A 12,548-nucleotide genomic window follows, 5' to 3' on the forward strand; every position below is an offset into this window, starting at 1 on the left:
CCTCCCCCCACAGTGTGTCCGTCTATCAGGAGTATATCTAGCTAACTCAATGCTGTGTATGAATATTTAATGACATAATAATGATCTTGTGAAGATAGGTCTACTTTCTCCCAACAAAAGTGAAGGTTTTCGGGGAAAAAAGCAATACTTATACTACATTTGTTGCGTCGTTTTTTGTGGTTACTGTGATATTGATACACATTTGAGCCTCGTCACGACAAAACCAACATAGTTGGTTTGCGACCAGCATGGATCCAGACCAGCCTGCGCATCCGCGCAGTCTGATCAGGACCCATGCTGTTCGCTTATCAACTTTATCACAAGTGAAGAAACTGACTGTGAACAGCATGGATCCTGATCAGACTGCGCGGATGCGTAGGCTGTTCTGGATCCATGCTGGTCGCAAACGCATTACGTTGGTTTTGTCATGGCGCGGATCATTTAAGTATTACATCAATTCAACATGTATTCTCAAATTTCATAATGTTTGACTCGCTTGATAAATTGTAAACAGTATACTTATTTCAGTGTTAAAACCGTAAAATGTTAACTTTTTAAGCAAGCCACATGCTGTTTGGGAATTATAATTAAAACCTCGATGTGTAATGATATACAATACAGTATAGTGATTATTTTATGGAAAGTTGTTGAAATAAGTTGTATATATTCAATACGGGATGTTTTCATGATATATTGTTTTATTAATTTAAGTGTTTATAAACTATAGAAAGTGATACTGTTACAATCCCTAGGCGTTTAAGTTGTTAAATCTAAGATTTTAAAGATGGATTTCATAGAAAGAAAATCAACATTTATGGTAAGTGTGAAATTTTGATACTTTATACTGTTTAAGTTGAGTATCATTTCAGCAATGTGTTTGGATTTTAGCAGGTTTTTAAATTACCCAAAACTACAACTTGTATGATATTATGCAGCGATCATTATTTAGTAATAAAAGTACAAATCTATTAATCGAACGCCATACCAACGCGTTATTTTGCAGGTCCCTGCGTGCTTGTTTCAATCACCCCATATGCATGTATTCATGCAATCCCTGACAAATATTTACGGACGATCAAGAATTCCATCATCGGCTTGTATTATCCTGAAAACTTGTAATTTGATTGATTAAATGATTGATTGATTGACTCGCTGGCTGGCTGGCCAATTGGTTGTTTGGTTCGGTAGGTAGGTTGGTTGGTTGGTTGGTTGGTTGGTTGGTTGGTTGGTTGGTGGCTTCGGTAGGTAGGTTGGTTGGTTGGTTGGTTGGTTGGTTGGTTGGTTGGTTGGTGGGTTCGGTAGGTAGGTTGGTTGGTTGATAACTAGGTAGTAAGGTAGCTAGATAGGTAGGTTATGGTTGCTTGCTTGAGTGCTTAATTGATCGGTTGCTTGCTTGCTTGATTGATTGATTGATCGATTAATTGATTGATTGATTGATTCAATTAATCTGGTCATTGATTGATTGAGTCAATTAATCTTGTCATCTGTCCTTGGGTGGTTCTTTGTTAATTTTTACTTTCAGTTGTTTAGTGGGTAGGTTAATGTAGACATTACTTTGAACTACAAACGTTTTATGAGTAATAATACATGGTACGGATATCAGTGGCCATGCTCTTTGCAGTAAAGTTATTATTGTAAAATATCTATTGATTAGTATGTATATATCAAGAGGAAATCATGAATATTTTATTAAGATAATGTATCAGATGTGTTTTTGACACTTTATACATTGAGGCAACAGTTGCTTGCAGCATTTGTTTAAATAATTAACGTTGATTTATTAGCTACGACAGAAAAGCAATATTTCAAACAGACAAATTATAAAAAAGAAAAGATTTTTGAATGCTATCTTAATTGGTTTGTGTTCATGAATTATGGAAAGTTTACAGAGATATTTAAGGAGGAAAATTAGGTTTTTATGTAACGAAATTATAACCAACTATCAAGAAATTTTGATATGATTACGATTTTTTTTTGCAATGCATGTAAGTGTATTTTAATTGTATTCATATTATTAAATAAAGTGATTTGTACCCTCGGAGTTTGATAAGGGTCATCACTTACCGAAAGCTAAGGTTTGTTCGTCCGTCTGTTAGTCCTTCCATCGTCCAGTCCGTGTGATTGTATATTCGCGTTTACGACTATAGATAATTGTACTTTTTTATACCCCGGACATATAGAGATTTAACTGTACGCCCATCCATCCGACTAGTCATCCGTGCAACGCAAAATGGATGTATTGTTTTACCTGTACTGATGGCTTCATATTTTTACACTAACTAATGCAAAGTCCATGTCAAGTTACATAAATGTGGCTTCAAATTCCCTCAAATATTCCCCTATTTCTGAACTTGAAAATAAGACATTGAATTTTGTAAATACCTTGGATAGTTTAAGGTCTTGGGTCGTTTGGATAAACGTATAGTCAGTCACTGATGATAAAGTTATATTCCTTTAATGTTTTGATTTTTTCCCCATGTTAACCATTTAACTGTAACAAGTAAAACGGTTTCCTGCGGGGAACATGTTTAATGATATAAGATATTTCATTTAACTATTTTCAACATTGTAGTGTTATTGGGGACAACATATAGTCGATCAATATAGAAGAAGGTTTTTGGAAACTGGTGACCGTTGATGACCGGAGAAGGTCGAACATTAAACAATTATTTCTTTTTAAGAAAATGATTAAATAGGCCTACCATTTGATGAATAATTTCGAGCAAACAAATAAAGTAAACACACAAGTTTACGCAGAAAATATCTCTATTTATTATGGCAGATGCCACTACGATCGAATATTCTAATATTGTAGATTTTCAGTATAAACAATTTATTGTCTGTAAAATTTGAGATACATATTAAAGAAACATTGATAATTTTCAAACACATCATTCAAGTTTTTCAACCTTAAACGGTAAAATATTTATAGAAAATTAGAAATATCACGTAATAGTTTTTTTGTTCTAATTAGATGTAATTCTGCCTAATTCCTTAGAGGTAAATCCGTCACGTACCGGCAAACGGTATTTAGCCAGGTTTTCGAAAGGGTCAATTAACCAATCATGTAACGTTTACAGATCCATGTACCGAAAACAGGTCACGTGCTCCTCCATGCCTCAAAAGTTAAACGCGTACCAATACCCTGCGGTCTCCAGACCGCAGGGAATAATGACTACGAAATTCTACAGGTATAGTCAAATCACATTGTTTATCGTTATAGTTTAACCAAAATCTATATTGTTTACTACCTTTTATCGAATCATTATATTGAAATTTATTTCATTGGCACTTATTTATTGTTTTAAACAAGATATACGTTTTACAATAAACAATACACAATGCAATTAATATTGCCCCCTTTAAAGTCATTTGTCTAATATTGTTCGCTGGTGAAGTGGACAGCAATTGTTGGTTGCCCGAAAAATGGTTGAAAAACAATCGCATTATAAATGATAGAAATTATTTTGTATTTCTGTTGCTGCCCCTAACCGCTGTATGTTCGAGCCGCGCCAGCGTCTGTGTTAGAAAGCTATCCACCTAGCTTACGGAACGGCGGTGGTTCTACTCAGGTGCCCGTTTGTGCCTGAAATAATATACATAGGGGCGCCTGAGGTCTTCCTCCACCAGTAAAGCTGGAAAGTCGCCACATCAACTAGTATGTGTTTGTGCGACGTGAAACCCAACCAAAAATAGATAGTTGACCTTTCTGAATTATTATTATTGTTCAAAAACTCTTAAATTTTTTTACTTTAATTGAACGTTGAGTATTTAAATAGTGATAGACATATTTACATGACTGATATATACAGATACATACTTAAACACAGGTGGATCTTGTAAAATATTTATGGGTTAATTAAAGTTTGTATAAATGCTTGTTAAGGTATATTAATAAATTGTTTATACGATTATCCAATTAGTTTTGCTAATCTGGTGAACGAATATATGAACACAATATAATGCAGTGTGGTGGTAACTATTAAGTATCAGGTTTCCCAGAAGTTATACATGTATATAAGAAAACAACGTTTTTTTCTGTGGCTTACTTTGCAATATCAAATGTAACGCCAATGGATGTTATGAAAGTGAAATAACCTCGTAGTTTAATTAATATATAGCATGGTGGTTTAAATTTATTTTGGTAAACAAACTGTTGGTCTCAGTTTCATAATTTGGACTCGCTTGACAAATGAGCATCGTTTACTTTAGTGATAAACTTATTACGTCGCAGCTAAAACTTGTGTCTGTCACTTTATTATGGAATGTAATACTAGAAATATCTTGTTGCTGGTTTGATAAAGAACGCTTTATTTCAATGTTGTATATAAATATCCGGATAAGAATGAACTGGATTAAATAGTTGTTGTTTTAATGATTTAATTATATAAATTATTATAAATAAGACGAATTTTGTAAAACTTGAAACACCGACGATGGAACTTTACAAAAGAAGTATATTTTTGGTAAGTTTTCACTTTCTCTTTTCGTGGTTAGATAATTCAGTAACTGGGAAAGCATCATTGATTCAAAATACAATATTGCCTAATTACAGAATTGCCCACTATATACGTAATACTCTTAACATAAACGGGACATGATGGACTTGCTGTGAAATAAAAATATGTGCCATTTGTTATTTACAGTAACTTTTATAACTTAAATAACTTCAGTATTTAAGATGTTTATGCGACGAAAAAAAAAGTATTTTTTTATTACAATGAATGAATTTATGCAAAACATACTTTTTATACGATTGCTATAACTTTTTATATCGTTCGTGTTTTAACATGATGCTGTGTGTTTTATTTTCAAATAAAAATATCAAATGTACTTTAGAAAGATGCATTTTTACAAAGACTGTTTTGATGTATAATTTCATAGAACAAAAGAGTAATGTTCTTTAATCATTTTATAATTATTTAACAGAAGCATGTTGGATATTTATTTTAGGAAGAAAGTATGGATTTTCAAATAAACCTTTTCATATATTTCATATGTCATTTCATAGAACTGGAGAGTAACATATTCTTTAATAATTCTATAATTTATATAACAGAAACAGATAATCAAGACGGCTACCATAGTTGCAATATAAACCTACGCTTTACAAACACATCATAGTAAATACTTACATGACCTCTTAACAAATCTGTTACCTGGCAACATATTAATAAATAAACTAGTCATGTCTTTCGGATTGTCATTAAGTGCATAATTGAACAATAAAAACATAAATCGACCGTATTTTGACAAAACTACATGTATATACAATGTATCTTCGATGATAAAATGCACCGTGCGTTGTAGTTTATTTATTTCATGTTGGCGTAGTATGCTAAAGACAATACCTTATTGATCTCTTTAGATAATATCCTATTGCATTTTTTCTATACAACAATTTTAGGTGTTGAAAAATTAAATAATTAGTCTTTCATTAAACAGAAATTTGAGTTACCTAATTTCTTATCATGCAATGTTATTTAATAGTTTGCGCAGGAGTAGTGGTTAAAACGATTTTATCATTATTAAAATAAAACAATACCTGTTTAAAATCATTAAGCTTGGAAATAAACTCAAATCTAATTTAAAGTTCAAATCCTTAATATTTGTTTCAAAATACATAATTATGAAGATTATATAATTATGATATACTTTTTAGTAACATTATGCAGTATTATGTAATGATTATATAACCTGTCTTAAGTTGGAATACAACTTTACAACATTAAAAAATGTATCTAAACAGCAATTTTTGTACCTGAAATACCTTGTTTCAAAAGCATTGCTTATTATCCCCCGCCGAAAATTTTCGGCGGAGGATATAGAAATAGTCTCCGTCCGTCCGTCCGTCCGGCCTTCCGTCCGTCCGTCCGTCCTTCCGTCCGAAATTTTTGTCCGGAGCATATCTCTAAAAGTATTTGAGTTATCAACTTGAAACTTCATAGGTGGATAGACCTCATTGAGGAGGAGTGCAGTGCACAAGAATTATAACTCTACCTTGCATGATTTTTGAGTTATTGCCCTTTGTTATTTTTCAAAATTGATTTTTGTCCAGAGCATAACTCCAAAAGCCTATGAGATATTAACATGAAACTTCATAGGTGCATAGATCTCACTCAGGAGGTGTGCAGTGCACAAGAATGATAACTCTTCCTTTCATAATTTTTGAGTTATTGTCCTTTGTTATTTTTCATACCTAATTTTTCACCTGAGTGGAGCTGCCACTGGAGCATAACTCAAAAAGTGTTTGAGATATCAACATGAAATGTCATAGATGGATAGATCTTATTGAGGAGGAATGTTGTGCGCAAGAATGAGAACTCTTCCCTATACAATTTTTGAGTTATTGCCCTTTGTTGTTTTTTTCATGCTATTTTGTCCAGAGCTTATCTCAAAAAGTATTTGAGATATCAACTTGAAACTTCATAGGTGGATGGATCTCATTGAGGAGGAGTGCAGTGCTAAAGAATGATAACTCTGCCCTGCATTATTTTTGAGTTATTGCCCTTTGTTATTTTTCAAAATTAATTTTTGTCCAGAGCATAGCTCAAAAAGCCTTTGAGATATCAAAATGAAACTTCATAGGTGCATAGATCTCACTCAGGAGGTGTACACTGCACAAGAATGATAACTGTACCTTTTATAATTTTTGAGTTATTGCCCTTTGTTATTTTTCATACTTAATTTTTCAATTCAATTTTTTTCTCAAAAGGTATTTGAGGTATCAACTTGAAACTTCATAGGTGGATAGATTTTACTGAGGAGGGATGCAGCACACAAGAATGATAACCTACCCTGCATTATTTTTCAGTTATTGCCCTTTGTTATTTTCAGCCATCAGTATTCACATAGGTTTCAAATCTGTAATCACTATAGCCATCAGTTTTAATTACCAAAAGACCTCTTAAAATGGAATTTTTCTGCTCTACTATATATACATTCTTCCAATGAGCAAACACATTCGGCGGGGGATGGCCATGTTGACATGGCTCTTGTTTAATATTTATTTGTTTAATCTGCAATTTTCTCATCTCTATTGTGGATATAATAAGTACTTGTTTGTTATGCATGATATCAATATTGAAGGTATTACTTTTATTTGTATTAAAATTCAACGAATGCAATACTCGTAGAAGCAAAGCGGTGTCACTATTCTTGCCATCAAACATTTACAGTGTTTGCTAATGTTCGTTTGCCGTAATCATATAGTTTGTATTATAATAGTTTTCGTCTTTTACAATCGTTTGTTTTCATCCTTTGAATGATTTGAAATTTGTAATAAATGTTTTACTATTGTTAAAGAAATTTGTGAAGAGAAAAACATGTATTATATGAATTTGTTTGGACGTCAGTGTTACACTTAATATCTCTGGAAGAGTGTTGGTCTTTTATGTCTCTAACTGTCTATTGGCAGCACTCTATAGAAAGCGTTTATGTTTGCATTAATAAATGAAGTATATTTATAAGTTTTGCATACTTACATATATACGCTGAGTATATCTTTGACGTACATTCAATTGTTAAAGGCATTACTTCGCCCCTGACTGAACATTGTCACGTTTTTCAACTTGAAATCAGAGCAAGTTTATGCCTGAAAAAGGCTTGGTCTATTTGATCGAGTTAATGTTATTCTGAAAAAAACATGACGATAAATTTATGCCAATTTAGCATTGTGTAACCCCGCAAATGCAAAAGTTTAGAAAAATTTGAACTATTTTAATTTGAGTCGCGTCACGACAAAACCAACATAGTGCGTTTGCGACCAGCATGGATCCAGACCAGCCTGCGCATCCGCGCAGTCTGATCAGGATCCATGCTGTTCGCTGTCAGTTTCTCCATTTGTAATAGAGTTGGTAAGCGTACAGCATGGATCCTGATCAGACTGCGCGGATGCGCAGGCTGGTCTGGATCCATGCTGGTCGCAAACCCACTATGTTGGTTTTGTCGTGACGCGGCTCATTTGTTTTTCATAACATAACGTCTCTCAACTCTGATCATTATTTTGTAGTTTTTTTGTCATTATCGTGTTTGTATTAATTTTGCAAAATGCCACTGTTACCTGGATGCATATTCATCCGGTGACAATAACATGGTATTTTCTTAAAAGTTAAGATTATTGTGAGATAATCGACCAAAAGGTTTGGTGCATTTGTGAAAAGCTAAATTGTGTATGTTAAATGCAGTAAACAAGTAGATTCATGATAGTGAAAATGTATACATTCTCCTTTAACGAAACCACATTCTACATAAAAACTGGATTTTGTACTTTAAATATTTAGCTTCTTGAGATTGATTTTATCTCGACTTTTTGAAGATTAAGTAGTATATTCTGGCGTAGATGTTGGTGTCAGAATAAAGCTTTGTTTAAGTTATTCGAGCAACTTAAATATATCTCATTAGCCAAAGTTAGTGCTCGCCAATTTTTTTAAGCCAATCACCGACGAGGATTTTTCAAATTTTCAGGATAGAACAGATTTTATATAAGTTGGCGGAGCACTAAGCCGGTTAGAGTGCATATTGGATGTTCTTCGTTAATAAGAAAGCTACAGTCGCTTCGCAAGCTCCGCTCCTTTTAAGCTTTCTTATTTACGAAGAACACCCAGTATGCACTCTAATCTATACATAGTTACAATTTAAAATTTTCATATACATGAATGTAGTTATAACTTATGATAAGTGTTCACGACCCATAACTAACTATTCTTTTGACTGTATTATAGCCCTTATTCAAAACACTTATAGCTATTTCTACATTTACCGGTTTAATGTCCCGAGGAGTACTTGGGCTGCTGACCGTTTCAAGGCGGTGCCCCTCTGTCACTCAGATGTATGTCTTTGTTGTTTTATACTGTTTTGGTGACACTTTGTTAGTGTCCCTTGTTGTTATCTCGTCTACGGTAAGTATTTTCCCTTTTGCCCCTATATTTTTAGTTTGCACCTCCCGTTCCCCGTACTTTAAGTCCCCTCCCCTGTGCCCTTTTACTTTATGGACCTGTTAATCAGTCAATTGTATTTGATTTCCTTATCAGTTACTTTTATTTCCTTTCATGTATTATTAAGTGATTATCCTGTCTTATTCTTATTCTGTCTTATTTTGTCTGTGGTCCTCCTGGGCTCCTGGCCTCTGGTCCTTGTTGCTGGGTGTTGTTGGGGTTGCGTTCATTGAACGCCGCCTTTCCTTGTTGATCTTGTTTACCATACTCTATGTAAACTACAGGATACACCTTTAAAGGCACAATATGCCTTAGCGATGAATACATTTTTATTCTTTAGAAAAAGCAAACACAAGTTTTATTATGTTAAAATTACGGTTTTAGAGCATTGTAAATGCTTCTAACCTGAAGAAAGTAGCATTCAATGTGAATTTTATTTATCATAAAAGTAGCAAAATGTAAACAAAATTGTGTATTTTGACATTCATTCAAAATACGAAATTACTATTTTTTTACTAGTTTTCCAAAATACGACAGAATCATAAATTAGTTCTGATAATTTGCCAATGAGTAAATGAGCCACTTTTTTGAAACTATAAAAGGACATAAAAATAAATAGCCACGAGGAATGAACATGAAAGCATTTTTTGCGCAATGGGCCTTTAATATATCGTACAATTGTATAATATTTGCTTTTGGGTAAAATAATTTCTGTAAATGGTTCGAGGTTGCATATAAAATCAATTATGTCGGAATTATCTTAGTTTAATTTAATTACAGGAATAACATGAACAACGGGAGGTCTAAATTCAAATCCTGTAGAAAATGTTGCTATGCGACTTTGAAGTGAATAATCCTAAGTGTATTTGCACTTTTTGTCGTAAAACGCAATTTGCACACATGGATGAATTAAGCAAATGCATTTTGTTATAAGGTCCATTTATTTCGTTATCAATGTACAGTCTGTATTGTGAAACTCCCTATTAATTTTCTGATTATGTCTTGATGGCTTTTGATTGTAGTGAACGTGTTTCTTTGTTGCTGTTAACAAAAAAAGGTTTTTTTAAATAGATGCCTTTAAATTAGTAAAGTACGATGCATTTGTATATTACTATAATAAATTCCTTTGAATGAAAATGGCATTTATATTCCTTTATCGCCGTCCTTTTACAAAATCACTTAAACACTGATTTGTAAATATAACAAGCGTTCATGCCGTTTCTTAACAACGCCAGCTTTCCAAGAATGATCAATATGCAATTCCACGTACTAGATAATCATTAATGAATACTAAACTGGTTCTCAACCGATTAACTATTTCATAGTCTTAACCGATGAACTGTAGCATATTCTTATCTTATGTATGTTCTTAACCGATTAACTTATGTAAGTTCTTAACTGATGAACTAGTGTATATTCTTAAGCGATGAAATATTGTATGTTCTTAACTGATGAACTGGTGTATATTTGTAACCGATGAACTTTTTTATATTTGTAACCGATGAACTATTGTATTTTCTTAACCAATGAACTTCTTAGTCCATGTATATTTTAACCGATGAACTATTACATGTTGTTAACTGATGAACTATGATGTGTTCTTAACCGATGAACTATTATATTTGCATGCATATATATACATTTATAAATGCCTAGTATGGTTCAAGCCGCTGACTTTAAATCTCATTTCAATCATCTTTGTAAAGACAAGTATGTTTGTATTCTCTCATATTAGGCTAGCTAGACAGCGGTAGGCCGATGTTTCAACTCGGGAGCCGAATTGTGCACGTATTGTCACTTGAAATCTACCTCTACTAGAAAAGCGGTAAAATTGTCATGAAACAATGTTGATCTTTTGTTCAATACTCTTAAGAAAAGAAAACGATCCGTCCATATAAAAGTAAACACAAACTATTTTTGTACTGAACGAAATTAAGATTTTTGGAAGACTTGCTTATGTATTTAGTGCACGTAAATTTTGTTTTAATTTTAGAGATCTTACATATGAAGTATATTAGACTTGTTAGCTCTGAATATTACCATCAACATATTATTGTTATGACATAATAAATATATTTGACTTGTTCACTCGTGATTTTATCAAGTACTTATTGTTAAGTATGAAGGAAATGACCAATTAAACAAAGCTAGTTTTTACATTCATAACACTTGTATCGATAAATAAATGAGATAAGTTATTCTACTATGAATAGCATATCACTTTTTTATTATGCAACATTGTTTCCAGTTAAATAGACACTTCATCTCAAGTTGTCAAAGTTATAAAAATAGATACACATCATTTTCTCGCGTAAAAGACACAAACGAAAGTGACTTATTTTAAGCAATTGGGTTTCGTCAGCTTTTTTGATAGGCTTCAGCATCTTAACTTCTGCATTTTATATTAAGTCTTCTGTCTTTGTTGTGTATAACTGCGCTTTAGAAGAAACAACTTATCGTGGTAAATATATATTCGTATAGCTCTAAAAAGCATGCTGTTTCTTTAAATATTTGTAAAAATATCCTTTATTATTGAAATATTCGGTGCGATTGTTTATAATTTCGTTTAAACAAAATGAGATTTGGTAAAAATTCGTTAAATTTTATTGTTCAAAATGAATTATTATATCGTTTTAAAAAACGGCATTTATCTTTACTTCGTTTAAATAGAATAAAGTTAATATGACAACAATAAAAAATGTTAGCTTCGTTTAAATAGAACAAAATACAGTTGACAAAAAAAACACCACTTAGTGTGTATACTATATATCACTTTAAGGGTTCTAAAACAATAAATGTATTTAAGGAAATGAATAAGTTTGTTTGTGTGAACAATTAAGTAAAATATTTCACATGTACGTATGTGCTCAATAGAATATGTTTAAACTAACAATTATATATGCGTATGCAAATCACATATGCAGAAGAATTATAGTCAAACTGAGGCGTGAACAGGAAGAAAAGTTATTTATAATAAATTATAAAATTATAACAAAATCTTCGTTTAAATTGTATAAAGCTGGTTTAATAGAAACATGACGATGGAAACTTCTGTAAATATCGGCTCAATTTGAGTGCCGAAAAAATGAGCAAAATGTTATTTCAATTTGGATCTATCGTTCATCTAAAATATCTTAAGGGAAATTAAATGCTTATCAAGTTATCGACTAATATCCCATTTACATCGTGTTCAACATTGGCTTTTTAACCGCCGTTTTTGAATTTGTTAACTTTGTTTTCCTGTTACGTCATATCGCTTACAGAGACACCATTCCATTAAGATAATAATTTCCGAAAAGGGCTATTATACGCGAAAAGCCCATATCGGATGTTTGATAACCATCGCCGATTCTAGATAACAAATATAAAATTGCTCTGCAAATTGAGTGTTAATTTAAATCTCCTGCTAATATGCCTTTTAACTGATTCAATGTTGCAAGTGTGAAACAGTGTGTTTGGTTTTGATTCGAACATTCTAAGCTAACAATGGTTAACAAGCACATCCTCGTATAATTAAACATGTATCGTTTCTACTAACATCAAGAAAAGCCCTGCGACAAGGGTTTTCCTTCTAGTTAGGCGTTAGATAAGGGGAAAATGATAGCTTTTCCT

General features: G+C 32.4%; 1 protein-coding gene across 4 annotated transcripts in view; it reads left to right on the plus strand.

The window, feature by feature from the left end:
• Positions 1–12,548, plus strand: part of LOC132716355 (inverted formin-2-like) — a 62,783-nt gene that overhangs the window by 6,877 nt on the left and 43,358 nt on the right. Inside the window, exon 1 of one of the 4 annotated variants that reach the window (XM_060699616.1) lies at positions 570–817. The exons of 1 other annotated variant lie outside the window; for it this stretch is intronic. The gene's annotated coding sequence lies outside the window, so the exon portion shown is untranslated. Of the gene's footprint in view, positions 1–569; positions 818–4,074; positions 4,467–11,244; positions 11,398–12,548 lie in introns of those variants that run through there. 2 more of the 4 variants (XM_060699615.1, XM_060699614.1) reach the window with 2 other exon arrangements.

Source organism: Ruditapes philippinarum, unplaced genomic scaffold (genome assembly GCF_026571515.1).
Source record: "Ruditapes philippinarum isolate M1 unplaced genomic scaffold, ASM2657151v2 ctg2329_1_1_1_1, whole genome shotgun sequence".
Lineage (NCBI taxonomy): Eukaryota > Metazoa > Mollusca > Bivalvia > Venerida > Veneridae > Ruditapes > Ruditapes philippinarum.